General features: G+C 43.3%; 1 pseudogene; it reads left to right on the top strand.

The window, feature by feature from the left end:
- Window positions 1-13020: 13020 nt before the first annotated feature.
- On the top strand, window positions 13021-13181 carry LOC115282997 (annotated as a pseudogene).
- The last annotated feature ends 6631 nt before the right edge of the window (window positions 13182-19812 follow it).

The raw sequence follows: 19812 nt of genomic DNA, 5'->3' as shown, positions 1-19812 counted from the left end.
AAACAATAAAAAAAACTAATAGGCAACCAATAGAATGGGAAAAGATAGTGGCAAATGGCATATCAGATAAAGGGCTAGTATCCAAAGTCTACAAGGAGCTCACTAAGCTACATACACGAAAAATGAATGATTCAGTGAAGAAATGGGCAGAAGACCTGAATAGACACTCTCCAAAGAGGACATCCAGATGGCCAACAGGCACATGAAACGATGCTCAGTGTCACTCATCATCAGGGAAATTCAAATCAAAACCACACTGAGATACCACCTCACACCGGTCAGAGTCGCTAAAATGAACAAATCAAAAGACTATAGATGCTGGCGAGGGTGTGGAGAGAAGGGCACCCTCCTACACTGTTGGTGCCAATGTAAACTGGTGCAGCTGCTCTGGAAAACAGTGTGGAGACTCCTCAAAAAACTATCGCTAGAACTCCCCTATGACCCAGCAATAGCACTGCTAGGGATTTACCCAAGGGATAAAGAACTGATTGATTTTAAACATCTCTTTCATCATTTCTTGATCTTCTTTAGGAATGACTTCTGGTTTCCGCATTTCTCCAGGACCTTCGTGAGGCTTTTGTACTGGGTCTAGAACATCCCCAGCAGAAAGTCCTTGCTCCTTCTTTTCATCACATTTCCTGCATTCAATGAAGTAAAGCAGCAGGAACATCTCCAAGGGTACCCGAATTAAGGAGGCGACTAGGACCACCTTACAAAATGCAAATTTTCTCATGGCACCTTAAGTCAAATGCAAAATTTATATTTGTGTACACACACACACACACACACACACACACACACATCGTGAATATTATTCCAATCCCGTTTCATCAGCTATCAGGTCATAACCCCAAAGTGGTTTTTCCAATGAGTTCATATCCCAAATCCTCATGTCCCACACGTCCTGGTTTTGTGTGTGTGTGTGTGTGTGTGTGTGTGTGTGTGTGTGTGTGTGTTTCCCTGTTTCATTCAATCCATTCATGGCAGTTCGATTCTTCTTGCTGGTGCAGGTGACTTATCTTAAACAAGATGCCCTGAGGGAAAAAGTAGGGTCGTTGGCGGCATCCAGGGTGGTGGCTGTGGTGGCCTCGAGGCCAGGCTGCTGCGGAGGTGGCGGCTCGGCTGCGCTCCTCAGGGCGCTCAGGGGAGTCCCTATTCTCTGGTGGCTGTTTGCCCCAAGCCTCCCCTTTCATTCCCCCAGGTTCGCCCCGCGGATGCGCTGCGCGTGGACCCCGCCCCCGCCCGCTCTCCCCGCCCCGCCTCCTTGAGCTCACCTGGCCCAGGTCGTACCCGCCCGCCCCCCCGCGCCGGTAGCCAGCTCCACTCGCTACTTGTGGCCGCTCATTCCAGGGTCGTCTCAGGTGGCTCAGGGGCAAAATGCCATTAGACTCAATCTCTACATTTTCTTATGCCTGTTGGAGGGATGCCTCAAACATGGGTCCCTCTTGCCTGCAGACCCGACAGGAGGCCCTTCCCATCTCTCTGCAAAAGGCTGCAGGAAAATCAGTTCCATTTAAGCCCAGCAATACAGCCCCAGTTCCACCATGTCCTGGTAATATACGCCCTGCAGGCAGCCCCGGCTCCCCATTTTTTCTCGAAGCCTCTGCAACTACAGTCCTATCACCTTTCCGCCCAGCCTACTTTCCAGCACCCTCTGACTGTAAGTGAGCCTTGCTAGCTCACCCATCTCGTGCACATCTCACCTTCAAAGGGCTTAAAGAGCATGCCTTCCCAAGCCTCTGGGAAACTTGGACCCCAAAGGAGCTGGAGTTGAACCACCTTACAGAGAACCCGGAGCTCCTGGGTCAGCTTGGGGTCCTGGCCACTCCAGGGCAACTCCATAGCTAAGTAAACCTTTCTAAACCACTCCCACAGGCACACATCTGAATCACAGCCCTTAAAAACTATGCTGGGAACTGGGGTCTCCCAAATCCTTATAATGTAAAAATCATTGACCTTGAACCTTGGATCTAGGTGACAGATTCCTTGTCTCCTCTGAAATCTTTCCTACTTTTGACTGTGGGGAAAGTTTTATTAGCCCTGGATTCAGGATTTAGGCTGTGTTGTTAGCCATTTTTATTGAGAAAAGGGATGGCATTCCCATCTCCTTAGAGTTATGCCCAAATGCAGTCTGGTGCGAACTGCCTAGAAAGGCAAGGACTACTTCCTCCTAAGGCATTTCTTGTTTGTTTAGAAAGTCGTGGTACTTGTCCTGTACCCGTCCCCCGGAACTTCTCCCCCTGTCCTCCTCCATCTCCTTCCTATTCCTCCATCTAGAAGACACTTCACCAGCGATTGGTCAGGTCCCTTTACCTACAGACTGTAGTCCCAAACTCCCCTCGTCTCAGGATCGCAGAAGTGCAGGGCACTGTCGAGGAGCCCTGGAGACCTGACTGTCCCGACCTGTTGTCCTTAGAGCTCTCACGTCTTCCTGCCTCAGGGTCCCCTGCTGCACAGACAACCAGACACCACAGAACCTGACCTTAAAAAAGTTTTTAAAATCTTTTCAAACTGTTTTAAAGACTTTAAAAACTCCTGTTTTTGCTCAAACTCAGGGTGTGAAACCACGCCAGATGCTAGAACTTGGGGCCGGGCTTTTGAACTCATGGGCGGGGGGCCCTGGAATTCATGCCTGGGATGGAATTTGCTCAGGTGAGTGATCAGGTCCTGGAACTCCCAGGACGCCCCCCATCCCCCACCCCAGCGTTTCACTCACTCCAGTTCTGGATCTCGAGTCTGCGCTCTAACTTGCTCTGGAACCCAAGCGGTATATGAATTCACTGTGAGATCATGAACAGAGCCAAATAACCAACTGAGCCACCAGGCGCCCCTTCCCCAGCTCTTTCAGGCACTTCCTAGCCCAAGCAGGGACTTACATCCTGCCCCAACCACAGGCTTCCAAAGCTCTGCTCCCAAACCCTTAAAGGCGGGCAGATTTTGGGTAGGTGTTGGTACCAAGACCTGAGAATTGGAGCCAAGGTTCACAGAACTGAGAAACCCAGCTGGGAAGGGATGGAGAGGGGGACCATGAAAGGCTTGTGCTCGCTGTGCTTCACCTCTTCCAGTAACCGGCCAACTAGACCGCCTTGGGGGGATAAGAAGTTGATATCTGACAAGGGAAGAGGGGGCAAACTTAGCAGAGGGAGCTGCTCCCCACAGGTTGGAAGGCTTTGAGGACTGAGAGAGAGGGGGGCCTGGCCACAGGCTGTAATGCGAGGGAGCTGCCTAAAGGCGGTGTTGCTCTGCCCCTTTTTAAAACTTTGAGATGGGGCTAGTTGGTTGAGTTTTTTTTCCCTAAGAAGAAAAAGTATACAATAGTTTTCTCTTTCATCTATTCGATAGGATTTATTCAGACCCAGGTTTTAAAAAATTATTTATTTTTTAAAATTTTTCATCAAAGTTAGTTAGCATATAGTGCAGCAATGATTTCAGGAGTAGATTCCTTAAGGTCATTACCCATTTAGCCCATTCCCACTCCCACAAACCCTCAGCAACTCTTTGTTTGTTCTCTATATTTTACAGTCTCTTGTGTTTTGTCTCCCTCCCTGTTTTTATATTATTTTTGTACATCTGTTTTGTATCTTAAAGTCCTCATATGAGTGAAGTCATATGATATTTGTCTTTTTCTGACTGATGAATTTCGCTTAGCATAATACCCTCTAGTTTCATCCACCTAGTTGCAAATGGCAAGATTTCATTCTTTCGGATTGCCAAGTAATACTCCATTGTATGTATGTATGTGTATATATATACCACATCTTTATCTTTTCATCTGTTGATGGTCATTTGGGCTCTTTCCATACTTTGGCTACTGATAACAGTGCTATAAACATTGGGGTATGTGTACCCCTTTGAAACAGCACACCTGTATCCCTTGGATAAACACCCAGTACTGCAATTGCTGGGTTACAGGGTAGTCTACTTTTAATTCTTTAAAGAACCTCCATTCGGTTTTCCAGAGTGGCTGCGCCAGTTTGCATTCCCACGAGCAGTGTGAAAGACATCCTCTTTCTCCACATCCTTACCAACATCTGCTGTTGCCTGAGTTGTTAATGTTAGCCATTCTGACAAGTGTGAAGTGGTATCTCATTGTGGTTTTGATTGATGTTTCAATCAAATACGAGTGATGTTGATGAGTTTTTCATGTGCTGGATGACCATCTGGACGTCTTCTTTGGAGAAGTGTCCATTCGTGTCTTTTGCCCATTTCTTCACTGGATTATTTGCTTTTTGGGTGTTGAGTTTGATAAGTTCTGTATAGATTTTGGATATTAACCCTTTATCTGTGTGTCTTTGCAAATATCTTCTCCCATTCAGTTAGCTGCCTTTTAGTTTTGCTGATAGATTCCTTCACTGTGCAGAGAAGCTTTTTCTTTTGATGAGGTCCCAATAGTTCATTTTTGCTTTTGTTTCCCTTGCCTCTGGAGACCTATTGAGTAAGAAGTTGCCATGGCTGAGGTCAAAGAGATTTTTGCCTGCTTTCTCCTCTAGAATTTTGATGGCTTCTTTACTTACGCTTAGGTCTTTTATCAATATTGAGTTTATTTTTGTGTATGGTATAAGAAAGTGGTCCAGGTTCATTTTTCTGCATGTCACTGTTCAGTTTTCCCAGCACCATTTGCTGAAGAGACTGTCTTAATCCACTGGATATTCTTTCCTGCTTTGTCAAAGATTAGTGGGCCGTATGTTAGTGGGTCCGTTTCTGAATTTTCTATTCTGCTCCATTGATCTCAGGGTCTGCTTTTGTGCTGTTTAAATTTTAAATGTTTATTTGCTTTTGAGAGATAGAAACAGACAGAGTGGAAATGATGAAAGGCACAGAAAGAGAGAGACACAGAAACCTACACAGGCTCTGGCTAAGAGCTGTCAATACAGATCCTGACACAGGGCTGAACCCATAAACCATGAGATCATGACCTGATCCAAAGTATGTCACTTAACCAACTGAGCCACCCCTGTTATTATTTATTTATTTATTTATTTATTTATTTATTTATTTATTTATTTAACTCCATGTTAGTTGACATATAGTGCAACAATGACTTCAGGAGTGGAATTTAGTGATTCATTACTTCAGTATAACACCCAGTGCTCATCCCAACATCTGGTTTAGCTTGTCCCCTGCCCCCCCTCTCCTCTGGGAACCCAGTTTGTTCCCTGTATTTTAGAGTCTCTTATGGTTTGCCTCCCTCTGTTTTTATCTTATTTTTGCTTCCCTCCCCCTTCTGTTTTGTTTCCTAAATTTCACATAGGAGTGAAATCATATGGTATATGTCTTTTTCTTACCGACTTATTTCACTTAGCATAATACACTCTAGTTCCAACCATGTTGAGGAAGCAGTTATTTAATTTTTTAAAATCTTTTATTTATTTTTGATACAGAGAGAGACAAAGCATGGGAGGGGGAGGGGCAGAGAGAGAAGGAGACACAAAACCAGAAGCAGGCTCCAGGCTCCAGGCTCTGAGCTAGCTGTCAGCACAGAGCCTGACGCGGGGCTTGAAACCAGGAACGTGAGATGTGATCTGAGCTGAAGTCAGAGGCTTAACCAACTGAGCTACCCAGGCGCCCCGAGGAAACAAATTATTTAAAGAAGTGTGTGACTCCGGGGCACTGGGTGGCCCAGTCAGATGACCATTCCAGTCATGATCTTGAACTTGGGTTTGTCAGTTGAATATAAAGAGTACAAACAAAACAAAACATAACAAAAACAAAGATGCATGTGACTATCTCTGAAAGATTTCTCCTTTCCTATTTGTGTATCTGTATTTTCTATATTGTGTATGGTAAAAAAAAATGCCAGTAAAAAACAAAAGAAAGAAAAACATTGACAAGGTTGGCACCAGCATCCCTGTCTGTGCCACTCATGACCTGCTGGGAGACGTCCTGGTGAGCGATCACATTTGCCTGGTGGGTTCGGCCCTTCCCGCCAGCCCCTGGGCGGCTGGTGGAAATTTGCAGAGCCTACAGTATGTTAGCCATGGACCTTACAGGTTAGCCTTATGAGCAAAGTGAGCCACCCTAAGCTTTAGCACCAGTGTTATTCCACGAAACTGACTAAGTGTTAGGCTCCTGGCAGGGGAATTCTACTCGGACTTTTCCAGCTCTCCTCACAGTCCTTCCTCTAAAAGCGCACATGCCCCTGGAGATGGTACTAGAGCTACACAGAGAAGAGGAAGTGGATAGGGAGGAGATGCTTCGCAAATGCAGATTCTGGCACACACATCCTCCAGGGGTAAGGAGCTCCTTGAGGCCATCTGAAAGGATTAGTCCAGACCTGACTCCAGTGGCTTCTCCCAGGAGATACAGCACTCCAGCCACTTTGCTTGTGCACAGGTTTCCTTTTGTGGTATTGTGGTAATCAGGTTTCTGCAGCTCAACCCAGCCAGGACTTGTCACTAGAACCCAGAGCCTTTGCAATGCACGGAAGTCAGTTTTTAAAACAAGATTTGCAAGGAGCACCTGGGTGGCTCAGTCAATTAAGCTCCAGACTACTAATTTTGGCTCAGGTCATGATCTCACAGTTGGTGAGTTCAAGCCCATGTGGAAATCTGTGGTGACAGTGCAGAGACTGCTTGGGGTTCTCACTTCTCTCTCTCTCTCTCTCTCTCTCTCTCTCTCTCTCTCTGTCTCTCACTCTCTCTCTCTCTCTCTGTCTCTCACTCTCTCTCTCTCTCTCTCTCAATAAATAAAGAAAGAAACATAAATACATATTTAAAAAAACAGGATCAGTGAGACAGAACAAAAGGAGAGAGGAATGGGGGGTTAGGGACAGATAAGCTGATGACTGAGGAACCCTCAACTAGTGAAGTCTCCCTACCCTCTACGGCACACCTCCAGATGATGCCAATCCCAACCTTGAAGCCACTTCAAGCTGGAAGTGAATGAAGCAGAGACAAGCGTTCCCCCTGTGCCCTGTCCACATTCCAGAGCCTCCAGACCGATGAGTATAATGAATGGTTATTTATGCAATTTGAATATAAGGAAATTTGTTATGCACCGATAGTGATTGGTAAAATACCACATATATTTTCTCTTACCCCTTTTTGAGGTTGTCTTTTCCCATTAACATTATGCTCCTGAGATTCATAGGCTTCAGTAGGGAGATGACCCTAACGTTTTGAATCCAAGTCTCCTCTCCCAGGTCCAAATTGTGTCACAGAATGTATACACACCCTTTTTCCCTAAGTACTTTCCAAATTTGATATCCTTAGACTTCTACATTTCTTTCAATCACAGTTTTTACAATTTTTTGGTTACATGTGCTTCAAATATTTATAGATCAGTTTGGAGACAATGACATCTCTATGAGATTATGATTTCCACTTTACCAACATAATATAGATTTCCATATTTATTTACATTTACATTTTCTTCCCACTCATAGATCTCTGGTTCCAACAAATGGACACATTTTTCTCATTGTTGTAATTATTTCTGCACTTTTTAACATAGCCAGTCAAATCACCTTCCTTTCAAAACGTTATGCTCTTTAAAAATTTATTCTTGCCCGAATGGATTAGCTATGACCTCCAAGGCAACAGAAAACACAAGTGATGACAGCAGTCACTTTAATTGTATTCTTGACATTAACAGATATCACTGGGGTTTTTTCCACTATGCAACATGTTTTCTACGTGCTTTGTTGTAAATCTTTTTTGTGCATTTGCCAAAGTTCGTTAATATTTCTAATTTCCTAAGCATTTTTATCAGGAATGGGTCTTAAACGATTTTTTCCAGGAAAACATTAAAAATTCTTTTCCACATAGATAACTTGACACCAGCTACAAAAATCATGAAATGAACAACTAGTCAAGAAACAGCAAACTCAAAGCCACTGGAGTGATAAGCGGGTTTCCCCGAAGGATGGTTACAACATTGACACAGTACCATAAATTCATATTCCAGTAGCAAACGTGACACATATTTAAAAGTAATAAATATAGAACCACAGTAGAGAAACTAGAGCATAAACAGCACGAAGTATATATTTCTGCTGAGACATGACATTTCTAGGCACAGTTTTAGGCAGAAAAGAGGCATAGGTTGATGTGCATGGGTTTGCACACAAGTAGAATCAGCATAAATTACGTTGTTAGCCATACAACTAGATATCACTTACCAGTCAGCACATTGCACGCCTAGTAAAACAAAGGCACATGGTAAACTATATGTATCCTTTATGTTTCCAAAGGGGTGCAGGGTGGCACAGTGGGTTGAGTGACCAACTTGGTTAGGTCACCATGGCCTCAGAATCCATGGGTTCGAGCCCTGCCTCCTTCAGTCTGTGTACTGACAACTCAGAGCCTGAAGTCTGCGTCTGATTCTGGGTCTCCCTCTTTCTCTCTGCCAATCCCCTTTTCACTCTCTGTCTCTGTCTCTCAAAATTAAACAGACGTTTAACAAAGGAAAATCATTTAGCGTCAAAATCATTCTTGAAACTATTCTTTTTAATGAGATAAAATAAAATTTACATGTAGAACTTACAAAAAGCTAATGGTTGTCCAGGAAATCCAATTAACTAGCCTTGCTGAGGACTTTATGCTTTGTGTGTGTGTGTGTGTGTGTGTGTGTGTGTGTGTGTGTATACTTCTCTCTCGAATAAACAATGGATTTGTAGTTAATAGCTGTGCATGTAAGAAAGCATCAAACAAACATAAAGCTGCAAAGACATAATGATTTCTCTAAATGTTTACTTTGAGGCAGAGAGAGAGAGAGAGAGAGAGAGAGAGAGAGAGAGAGAGAGAGAATGAGCAGGGAGGAGAGAGAAAGAGGGGAAGGGGATCCCAAGCAGGCTCTGTGCTGACAGCAGAGTACCTGATGTGAGCTCAAACTCATGAACTGTGACATCATGACCTGAGCCCAAGTCTGACACTTAACCAACAGAACCAGGTGCCCAAGACATAATGTTAATGTAGGTGAAAATTCACTTGTGTTTAATGAATGGGTACTGAACTTTATCAAAAATTTTCATTATCCATGCAAATGATCATATGATTTTTCTCTTTTGATTTGTCATGAATTACACTGATTGAGTTAGAAATGCTTGAATCAACAGTGAATTCCTAATTTAAGCCATCCTGGTCATCAGGTATTATCATTTTACATTCTGATGGATTTGGTTTTCTAACCTTTTGTTTAGAATTTTCTCATTTAGATGTGATGCTGATGATGAACAATTGTTTTTTTCATGCTTTAGTTCTTCAATTGGGTATTAACTTTATAGTAGTTTCATAAAATTAGTGAGGGAATGTTTTCTCTATTCTCTTCAACAGTGGCAAGGTCATCAAACACAAAGTCTGGGGAACTGTTCCAGATTAAAGGAGATTTAAAAACAAGTAAACTAAACATAAAGATCCTAGATTGAATCCTAGACCAGAATTTTTTTCTATCACCATCCAGAATTTACTGGAAAATAGATAAACTTCAAATAAGGTCTACAGATTACATAACAGCATGTATCAGCATAATCTCTGAGTTTTATTATCGTACTGTGAGTGTGCTTAGTTTTAGGAAATACCTGCTGACATATTAGAGGTGAAGGACTCTCATGTCTGCAATTCATTCTTGAATGTTTCAGGGGAAAATTGGCAGTAAGGGGGTACACAGGGACAAGGAGAGAGATGGCCATCAGGATAATCTACACTCTACAGACTTTGGTCAGTGTGACATCTAGTATCTAAATTTAAATATTCGCCTTACACTCTGTGCAAACCTTTACAAGTTTTGCTATAAGTAGAGCCTGATGTTCGTTACATATTGGGAAATAAAAGAAGACACCTTTTTTCATAAGATACAGAGGTGCATGGAGGGGACAGACCTTGGAAAGGTGTCATGTCAATCCAGGATGTCCCCCCAGAGGTCTTAGCACAGCAGTGCAGAGCAGAAAGTGGCAGGAGACTCCCAGAAGAGATCTGTAGAATGTGGAAGCACTTCTAGCATTCTGAGACATCTTAACAGAAGGAAACTGGATAAAAGACCAAACCATCTGTATTTACACATAATGAGAGCTCATACAATCTTAGTTGGGCATGAAAAATCTCAGTGACATACATAGCTTGAGAATAATTGTTTCTGCTGCAATGTAAAAGACAATAAACCAAAAACATTGACTCTCCTTCCCTTCACCTTGTGTCAAAACTACAGGCAAAAGAGAGTAAAAACCAGGCTATGGAGTTTGGGGTCAGGTAGATTCCCCAGTGTGTGAAGGGAAATCTCATCCTGGCTTTCAGAACTACATGAAATACACTGTAAATGTGATCCATGCCATGGGCAGGTAAACAGATGAGAAGGGATGAGATCAGCACAGCCTTCTACAAGGGAGAAAAACAGGGAGGTCATAGCAATGAGGATGTGGTAGACATGGGATGCACCATGCAGCCCCCCTTCAAGGAAAGACTTGGTACCCAGATTCTGAGAGGGCCATCAGCACAGCCTCTAAATGCCAGCTCCTGGAGGACTGGCCTCACTTGGGGGTGAGCTGCATTGCCTGTGGTCATGAGCAACTCTTAGGCTCACAACTCTCACCTGGCTCCTGGAAAATGAGATATGTGACAATATAAAGGCCCAGCCATGCAGCTCAATGCAAGACAACTCTGTTGGGCACAGTTTACACTACAACATCCTGCCGAGTTGGCTGAGATTGTGATGAGAGCTGCATCACAGTTCAGCTTTTTTCTCTGCTCTATTCTGCTTCCTTCTGCTTTTTTCATCCTGCCCATCTGTCTTAAACATCTTGGACATGAATCTCGATCTCAGCATTTGTTTCCAGAGTACTCAGCCTGCAGCATGGGCAGACTCTGTAGCCACAGGAAAAAGAAATAGTGAGGCGGAGATAGTTGATTATGGACAAAGATATTTTACTACCTAGAGTGAGAGACAAAAGGAAAACAGGACCCTGGTTTAGCATGAATGGAGTTGAGGAGTAGGTTGGCATAGGTTTGGATGTTGATTCTGATGCTTTGAAAGAAATCCCATATAGATAATGGCACAAAGAAAGCTGAAGCTCATTTTTGGAGAGAAGTTGAAAACTGGAGCGTTAGCTCTCCTCTGAGAAGTCATCGGAATCCAAGACTCCTTGCATCCTGCTGCTCTGCCTCACTCCACATGCTTCACCTCCTAATCAATTAGGCTATGTTGTGGTGCAGGAGCAGGTCCTCCCCAATCTCAATGGCTTACAATGTACATTGTTGTTCTTGCCTATAGGACATGTCTACTGGGGGTACCCATTGGCTTGGCCTCGCATCCTCCTCCTGTGGAGATCCAGGCTGCCAGAAGATCCCCAGAGATACTGCCAGTCTTCTGAGAGAACGAAACAAGAGCAAGGAGAAATACCCCATGTCCCTTCTATTGGCATTTAATTGGCCAGAGTATATTCTAGGACCAGGCTTGATTTCAATGGGGGCAATAAATGTATGTAATCCTAACCCAGGGAGGGGCAGACAATATTTTGGAAATATATGCAAAATATCATACATATTTGCCCACAAGGATTCATTTCTCTGTCTTTCCTATTCAAGATATACACCCCTCACCGTTAAGAGAACAACTCAAAAATTCCATCCTGATGGGATGTCCCACCATAGACAAAGTCCACATCCTGTGATAGACTGGATAACACTCCATTTGAATCTTTATGAATTAGACATACAAATTAACATATATATCTTACACAATGCGGAACAGTAATGGGATAACTCCAACCCCTCCCCCCCAATTAGACAGGGAAAGGATGGGAAGGACAAAATAGTCGCTGGTGCACAGAAATTAATAAATCCTCTTGGAGGACCTCGTGGGGACCCCTTTCCTGTGGTGGGGCTTGTTCTCTAATCAGTTTTCCTCCCATTAAGTGGTTCCTCCATCCATTTTTCCCAGTGGTGCCTGGTATGACCCTTATGGAGTTCCTTCTTTTCCATCACTTTCAACCACATTAAAAGTGGGAATTGGGAGCCCTGTCCTCTTTGAATGCTGAGCAACCTTCTAACACACCACTTGCCTGCAGAGGGGGTCTAATGAGTTCTTTTAAGTCTCAAAGAGTCAGAGTTTTTATTTTTTCAGTCCAGACTATGGCCATTTAGCTCTATCAAAAGTATTTTTGTTGTCTGACCTTATTTGGCCCCAATTTACTCCAAGTACCAATACCTATACTGCTTTTTGAGTTACCCTTCTCTCTGGAGATTTCATACCATATATTACCTTGATCTTCACAGGCTTCCATAGGAGACCATGCATTCAGGCTCTTTTCTCTGAGCCATTTGGCTCACGGGAAAGGATATATTTGCTGTCAACTAAGCTGACTCAGAGGCTTCAGTCAGGGGCTTATGGCCACTTCATTACCTGCATCTTTACCAACAGGCTGAGTTTGAATTCATCTTTTTTGCCCCAGGATCTTCTCAGATTTCTTTTATTAGTTGGAGGTGAGACATATGTGCACCTTTTGACTCCCAAATGTCCATAAATGTCTCTATTCTCTACTATCTTTCTTGCTTGCACAAAGTAAAACAAGTAAATGCTTTCCCAAGCACATTAGGTTTTTTATCCCTTCTCTGTTACCTTATTAAAGAGCAACCAAGGTGAATTACTACTAACACCTGTTGTCTAATCTCTTACCCAAAGTGCAGAAACTTACTTTACACATTATCCTTATTCCAAGGCATTGAAGATGACTGCTCTGTCAAATATTAACTACTACATGACAGAAATTGCCATCTACCAGTTTCCAGTTATACTTTTTCACTGCACACTGCTGGCCCTGGAGACAAAGACAAACATTTTAGTTGTTTTGTGGTTGTTTTGCAGAGTTCCCCGTAAGCACCAATTTCTGTATCAGTCTGGGCAATCCAGGTTTTGCTACAGTAAATAATTTTCCCAAAAGCCTTAGTGACTTAAAACCACAAGTGGTAATTTGGCTGTATACTTCCTTTTTTTCCCCATATGCCCAAACTCATCAAATTGTATGCTTTAAACATATACCTCAACTTTTTCCTCCTCTCTGCCATTGTGGTGCGTGCAGCTTGCTGTTTCTAGCCATGTCTTCTCACAAGACTTTCAGGATCAAGCGATTCCTGGCCAAGAAACAAAAGCAGAATCGTCCCATCCCCCAATGGATTTGGATGAAAACTGGTAACAAAATCAGGTACAACTCCAAGAGGTAGCACTGGAGAAGAACGAAACTGGGTCTGTAGAGATCATACATGAGATGGCACATGTTTATTCTGCTGCCCGCCAGTACTGCGTTCCTGGTCTATCACCTCCCTGTTACCCGACCTGTAGACCGGTTTTATCAGGGAAATGACTTCACTGTTATGATTTTGCATCAGTAGATTGGTTCAGGAATAAACACGTGAGATGTTTTGGTTGAAAAATAAATAAATAAACATATACCTCAAGACAGCTGTTTTGAAAAAGCTAGCCTACGAAGAAATCCACTGTGGGCTCCCTGTGGGTGAGCTCGCACTGAAGGTGTGGTCTTCCCGCTGGGATTGGAGCACTCAGAATCCCCAAAGCCAAGTACACCCGAATTCCCTCCCGAAGCTTCGCCCTGGGGGTCGGGGACCTGACCTTCCAGCCACCGCAAGTCCTCTCCCTCCCCGCTCCTCCTGTGGCTCCACCCCGTGCGGGGCGGGGACCCGTGAGTCACTGGGCCGCCTGCAAAGTTTCCGCCCCGGTTGCTCAAAGGGACGCTACAAAATGGGGCTCCAGCCGCGGCAAAGATTGGTGTCCGCCCACCCAGTACGCGGCGGGAAAAACCGGGAGTGTTTTTAAATTCCCCGCGGAGAAATAAGGCGGGTCCTGAGGTCCAACCCATTGCTGGAAGTGCAGATCCCGCGGGGTGCAGTACGCTTAGGTCGCCTCCCCCTCGGAGTGGCCGTCACCGCAGGGGAGGGGCGGCCACTCGAACTGAGGGTCAGTCCCTTTACCAGGAAAGACACTGGGCGACACCACGCGTAGCCACCCCTGGGGGCATGAAGGTAAGAACACTACTTGGATGCTTCATGCGGGGCTGTCTCCTGTCACCGACTTCCCGGAGTCTCACTGTGGGAATATGAGGTGGCTTCTGCAACTTCAGGCGCCTGTGGCCCACCAAGCTCCCGGAACCTGTATGGGAGGGGACCCAGGCACAGACTCGCCCTGAGCACCATCCCAAGACGGGTGCCAAAGTCTGAACCCCACAACCAGCTGGCACTCCAAACCCCTGAACCCAAGACCAGTCTGGATCTCCAACCTAGGCATCAGTCCCTGTGCCCCTGTCCGGATACCACCGGGGAACTCCGGTCTCCCTCAAGCTCCCATTCCAGTCACTGTCCCTGAGAAAGAAACCTATAACGGTCCTCAGATCCAACAGGCACGAATGTTCCTGGCCAGGACCCCTCCTGGCAGCTCCATTCACTCGCCAGCTCCACCCTCCCCAGGCTCCAGGATATGATCTGTTCATCACAGATACCTTCTCTTACCTCCCCTTTCCTAGTAGAGTTCTGTATTGAGGGTTAAAAAAGGTATTAGTAAACAAGACAGTCTCAAATTTTTACAGTGCTACTAATTTCTGGCCTAAAGTTAATTTAAATATATTGTTTCCTTATCAGCAATAAGACCATAATTCCAAAGTCAGATTTTCCTATTTCTCAATTCAAAAATGTTTAGAGAGAGAAATGCTTTACATTAGATGGAATGTTGTTTACATTTTATTTCTTGTTTCTACATTTGTGTTTACATCATGTAGAAACATTTTGTTTCTGTATTCCTTGTTTCTACATCATGTTTATTCTGAGTGTAGTATTTATGTTTAAATATTTTGTTTCTCAACTTTTTTCAAGTAAAAAACATTATAAAATTCAAGCTTCTGATGATTAAATTCCTTCATGCATTTAATGTATTTGTGTAAGTTTCAGAGAGTCATGTTTATAGGGTGACCAGTGAGCTTATCTCCTTATTTTCTCCATGCCTGCTGAGTGTTTCTTAAAGAGTTGACATATTCAAGGAATGGAGATTTGGGCCTAATTTCTTCTCGCCCCCCCCCCCCCAACTCTTAGAGTCCCCTCTATTAGATTCATGTTAGCACTTGGTTATATGCCGAAACTGATTGATGTAGAACCATAGGATTTTAGAGACATTCATGCCTTTATTTTCTATTGTCTTCTGAAGCTGGGCTATTTTCAAAGGAAACGACTTCCTTTAGCTATCCTTAGCATGTCCTTAGCACTTTGTGAGGAAAAACAGCTTTTTCAACCATATTACTTCAGATCAGAAAAGTTGGAGTCCCTACTGTGGCATGGAATTCCCCAGGATTCCTCATTGCATGTATCAGTTCCCTAGCAGTGTAGGAAAACTCAGTCCACCGGGTCTCAATATTCCTTTATTTTTTAGTTTTTTAAATAATTTTTAACCATTTATTTATTATTGAGAAATAGAGAGAGAGAGTGAGCATGGGAGGGGCAGAGAGAGAGGGAGACACAGAATCTGAAGCAGCCTCCAGGTCAAAGCTGTCAGCACAGACAGAGCCTGACATGGGGCTTAAACTCACAAACAGTGAGATCACGACCTGAGCAGAAGTGGGACACTTCACCCACTGAGCCTCTCAGACAACCCCAGGTCTCAATATCCTTGAAGCAAGACTTAGTCCTTCACTTTGATCAGATTAAATATGGAAATAATGAAGCGGATAGAAATGCACTCTGAAAAAGCTACATACTGTATCATTCCAACTATATGACATTCTGGAAAAGGCAGAACAATGGAGATAGTAAAAAGATCAGTGATTGTTCACAGTTCAGGGGAGGGGGTGCTCTAGGAAAGAAAGGTGGAATGCAGGGATTTTTGGACAGTGAATGATACTGCATGATTCTGTAATGATAAATATGTGCCATTATGCCTTTGTCAGAACCCCACAGAACGCCCAGCACAAAGACTGGACCCTAATATAAACCATGGGCCTTAATTAGCAATAGTGAATCAATATTGGCTCATCCCTTATAATGAATGTACCACACGAAGGCAAGGTATTAATAATAGGGGAAAATGAAAGGGGGAACAAGGAGACATATATGAACTCTCTGTACTTTCTGCTCAATACTGTCCTAGAACTACTTTGAAACATTAAATATTAATTTTAAAAACTCCAGTTAGAGGGGTGCCTGGCTGGCTCAGTCTGTTGACTATCCAACTTTGGCTCAGGTCATGATCTCACCTTTGTTGAGTTTAAGTGCCTCATCATAGAGCTAGATGCTGTCAGTGTAGAGTCTGCTTAGGATCATCTGTCTTCCTCTCTCAGCCCCTCCCCTGCTCGAACTCCTCTCTCCAAAATAAATAAAAATTGGTGCGCCCAGGTGGTGTTGACGGTTAAGCATTCAATTGCTTCTCAGGTCATGAGCTCACAAATGGCAAGTTCCGGCCCAGCCCCTCGCCAGGCGCTGTGCTGAGAGCTCAGAGCCTGGCGCCTGCTTCAGATTCTGTCTCTCCCCCACTCTCTCTGCCCCTTCCTGCTTCTCTCTCTCTCTCTCTCTCTCTCTCTCAAAAATAAATAAACATTAAGCATTTTTAAAATAAATAAATAAATATTTAAAATCTATAAAAAATATAAACTCTAGTTCGAAAAAGAACAGGAGCTATGAGGAGACATTTCAACAAAGAATATGTACATAGCAAACAAACACATAAAAAGACATCAACATCACCAGCCAGTGGGAAATGCTAATTAATACCAGGGTCAACTGTCACTGTGCTCCTATATCAATGGCTAAGATAAACACCAAAAGCACTAACTGCTAGTGAAGATGCAGAGAATTTGGGTCTCTCAGACATGGCCCATGGGAATGTGAAATGGTACAACCACTTGGGAAAAATTATTTGAAAAGTGTGCATTTATTTAATTATTTATCTTTGAGAGAGAGAGAGAGAGAGAGAGAGAGAGAGAGAGAGAGAGAGAGAGGCAGAGAATCTAAAGCAGGCTCCCAGCTGTCTGCACAGAGTCTGACAGAGGACTCCTACTCACAAACTGCAAGATCATGATCTGAGCTGAAATCAGATGGTCAACTGATAGAGCCACTCAGGTGCCCCTAGAAAAGTTTCTGGAAAAATTAATTATGCATTTACCATAGAACCCAGCAATGGTCTCCTGGGTATTTATCCCAGAGAAATGAAACTGTATGCCCATCCAAACCCTGTACATAATTCTTTACAGCAGCTCTACCTGTAATACATCTACTAGAAGGAATCAAAGTGTCACTCGATAGGTGGACAAACTCTGGTACATCCATGGCATGAAATACCACTCAGAAATAAAAAGAAACAAACTATTGATGGATGCAACAACTGGAGCAATCCGGAAGGCATTATACTGAGTGACAAGAGTCAACTTCCAAAAGTCACCTATTTTATGATTCAACTTATACAATGTTCATGAAATTACACACTTCTAGGGACATAAAAAGGATATGTGGCTCAGGGGTTAGCGATGGTGGGGCAGGGAGATGGATGTGTATGAGTGTCGGGGAGTAGCATGAGGGAGATCTTCGTCGTGGACTTGTTCTTGATGAGTGTGGTAGGTACCGAAACTTACAATAAATCTATACTCTTGTGCCAATGGCAATTTCCTGGTTTTGACCTTGCACTTTATTTTTTTTTCTCCATAATATTTTATTGTCAAATTGTTTTTGACAGAAGATGTAACTACTGGAAGAAACTAAAGGCAGATAGGACCTCTCTCCACTATCTTTGAAACTTCCTGTGAATATGTAATTATTTAAAACTAAAGAGTTCTTTTAGAGACAAGTATGGGTTGAAGGATACTTGCAACACAGAAATGACAGTATTAGCATCAGAGTATACAGAGAATGCCTGCATATAAAAAGATTTAAACAAGCAATCCATTAGGAGCATGAGAAAAGAATGGAACAACTGCAGAGGAAACACACCTGGCCAAAAATATCAGAGAAGATGCTCAGCCTCAGAGGAATTGGAGAGATGTAGAGGAAGACCTTTATTCCCTTCAGGTTGGCAAACATTTGTAAATCTGGCAACTGATCTCTTGACCAAGATGTAGGAAAGTTGGAACCTGATTCATTATTTGTAGCGTATAAAATGGTGCAACAATGTGGAGAGGAGTCAGTAGTAAACTGAGCATGTACATAAGCTTTGACCCATCAATTCCACACTCTCGTTTATGATTTTTCTGTTGGTTTATACTGTAGTAAGAAAAAAAAAACCCACACAGCATGTCAAAAATGTGCACAAGGAGACAAAAGCAGTCATTTTAGCACCGTGTGGAACACCAAATTTTGGAAATAGCTAACCTGTCCATCAATAATGAAATGGGGAAATAATATACAAGAATATTTACTGGAGGGAATATTACAAAGACTTTAAGAGACTAAACTATAACACACACACATTTGACACAGATGTGAGAAATAAAGTGTGGAGTCAAATCAAGTCACAGTGTATACATATAGGATTATAGCTTTTTTTGGCATGAGACTGAGAGTGAGGGAGAGGGGTAGAGGGAGAGAGGGAATCATAAGCAGGCTCCAGGCTCAAATTGGAGCAGAGGCTCAGTGCAGAATCTGTTGTGGGGCTCCACGTGAGGCTCATTTTGGGGCTCACCAGGAAGGTCTATCCCACAACCCTGTGATCAGGGGCTGAGCCAAAATCAAGAGTTGGATGCAGAACTGACTAAGCTACCTTGGTGCCCACATTATGCCGTTTAACTCAGCCTAACATGCATGTACAACAATGTTCATAGTGCTCCTGGATATGTGTATGTAAAACGTCGTGTGTTAAAAAGGCTATAAAGATATGCAATAAACTCAGAAGAGTAATTACCTTTGAGAAAGGAGAGAAACATGAAACTGGAGATGGAAGGCAAAATGAACCTCAAATTTATCCACAACATTTTATTGATTGAATTTTACAAAGGCTTGAAGTAACTATGGTAAAATGCCAACAGTTCTCAATTTTGGGCAAGAGGGTAACATAAGGCGGGTAACAAAAGAAGTGTTTGTTATAATATGTTTGTACTTACTGAAGTTTATTTCCTTGCTATTATGAAACATGCACCACACAAAACCAACCTGGGTTCATCTCAGAATACATCATTGTACAAGAAAACCATTAATTAGTATAAAATATCACATGAACAATTAATAGAAAGTCAAAATTGTCTCAAATACAAAAATCTGTTTGTTAATATTCACAAAGTGTTCTAGAGAAGCATTATTTTCGAATAGTAACAGAAACGTGTTTTTTTTTAATTTGAGAAAGAGGATGCAACATCAGTTCACACACACACACACACACACACACACACACACACACACAGCCCTCTGAACCGGAAGTGGCTTGGGGTGTGGCAGCCAGAGTGGGTGTGTGTCTGAATGAGCGTGTGCAGGTTGGAAAAGGGGATGTGACCAATGGTCCATGGTGAGGGGAAGTAGGGTTCTGAGAGACTCTGAGAAAATACAAACCACAGAGAAATAAAAGTAGACCCGGGACAGAGGAAACCCTCACCCTCAGACATAGCTCTGCTCCCTAGCATCATGCATGAGCTGAAGTAGGATGTGTAACTGACTGAGCAACCTAGGTGCCCCCTGGACCATAACTTTTCTGACTTGAGTCAGTTCAACTCACGATGTCAGTGTTCCTGAGTTCCAGGCCCTCATAAGGGCTCTCTGCTGTCAGTTCTGAGCCTGCTTTACATCCTGTGTTTCTCTTTCTCTCTGCCACTCCGCTGCTCATCCTCTTCCTCTCCGCCGCAAATAAAGAAGCATTAAAAAAATTTTGGGGAGGAGAGAGTCAGAGAGATAGAGTGAGAGAGCAAGCATG

This window comes from Suricata suricatta, chromosome 17, assembly GCF_006229205.1.
Source record: "Suricata suricatta isolate VVHF042 chromosome 17, meerkat_22Aug2017_6uvM2_HiC, whole genome shotgun sequence".
NCBI classification, from domain to species: domain Eukaryota; kingdom Metazoa; phylum Chordata; class Mammalia; order Carnivora; family Herpestidae; genus Suricata; species Suricata suricatta.
This window is presented reverse-complemented; position numbering and strand designations above follow the sequence as displayed.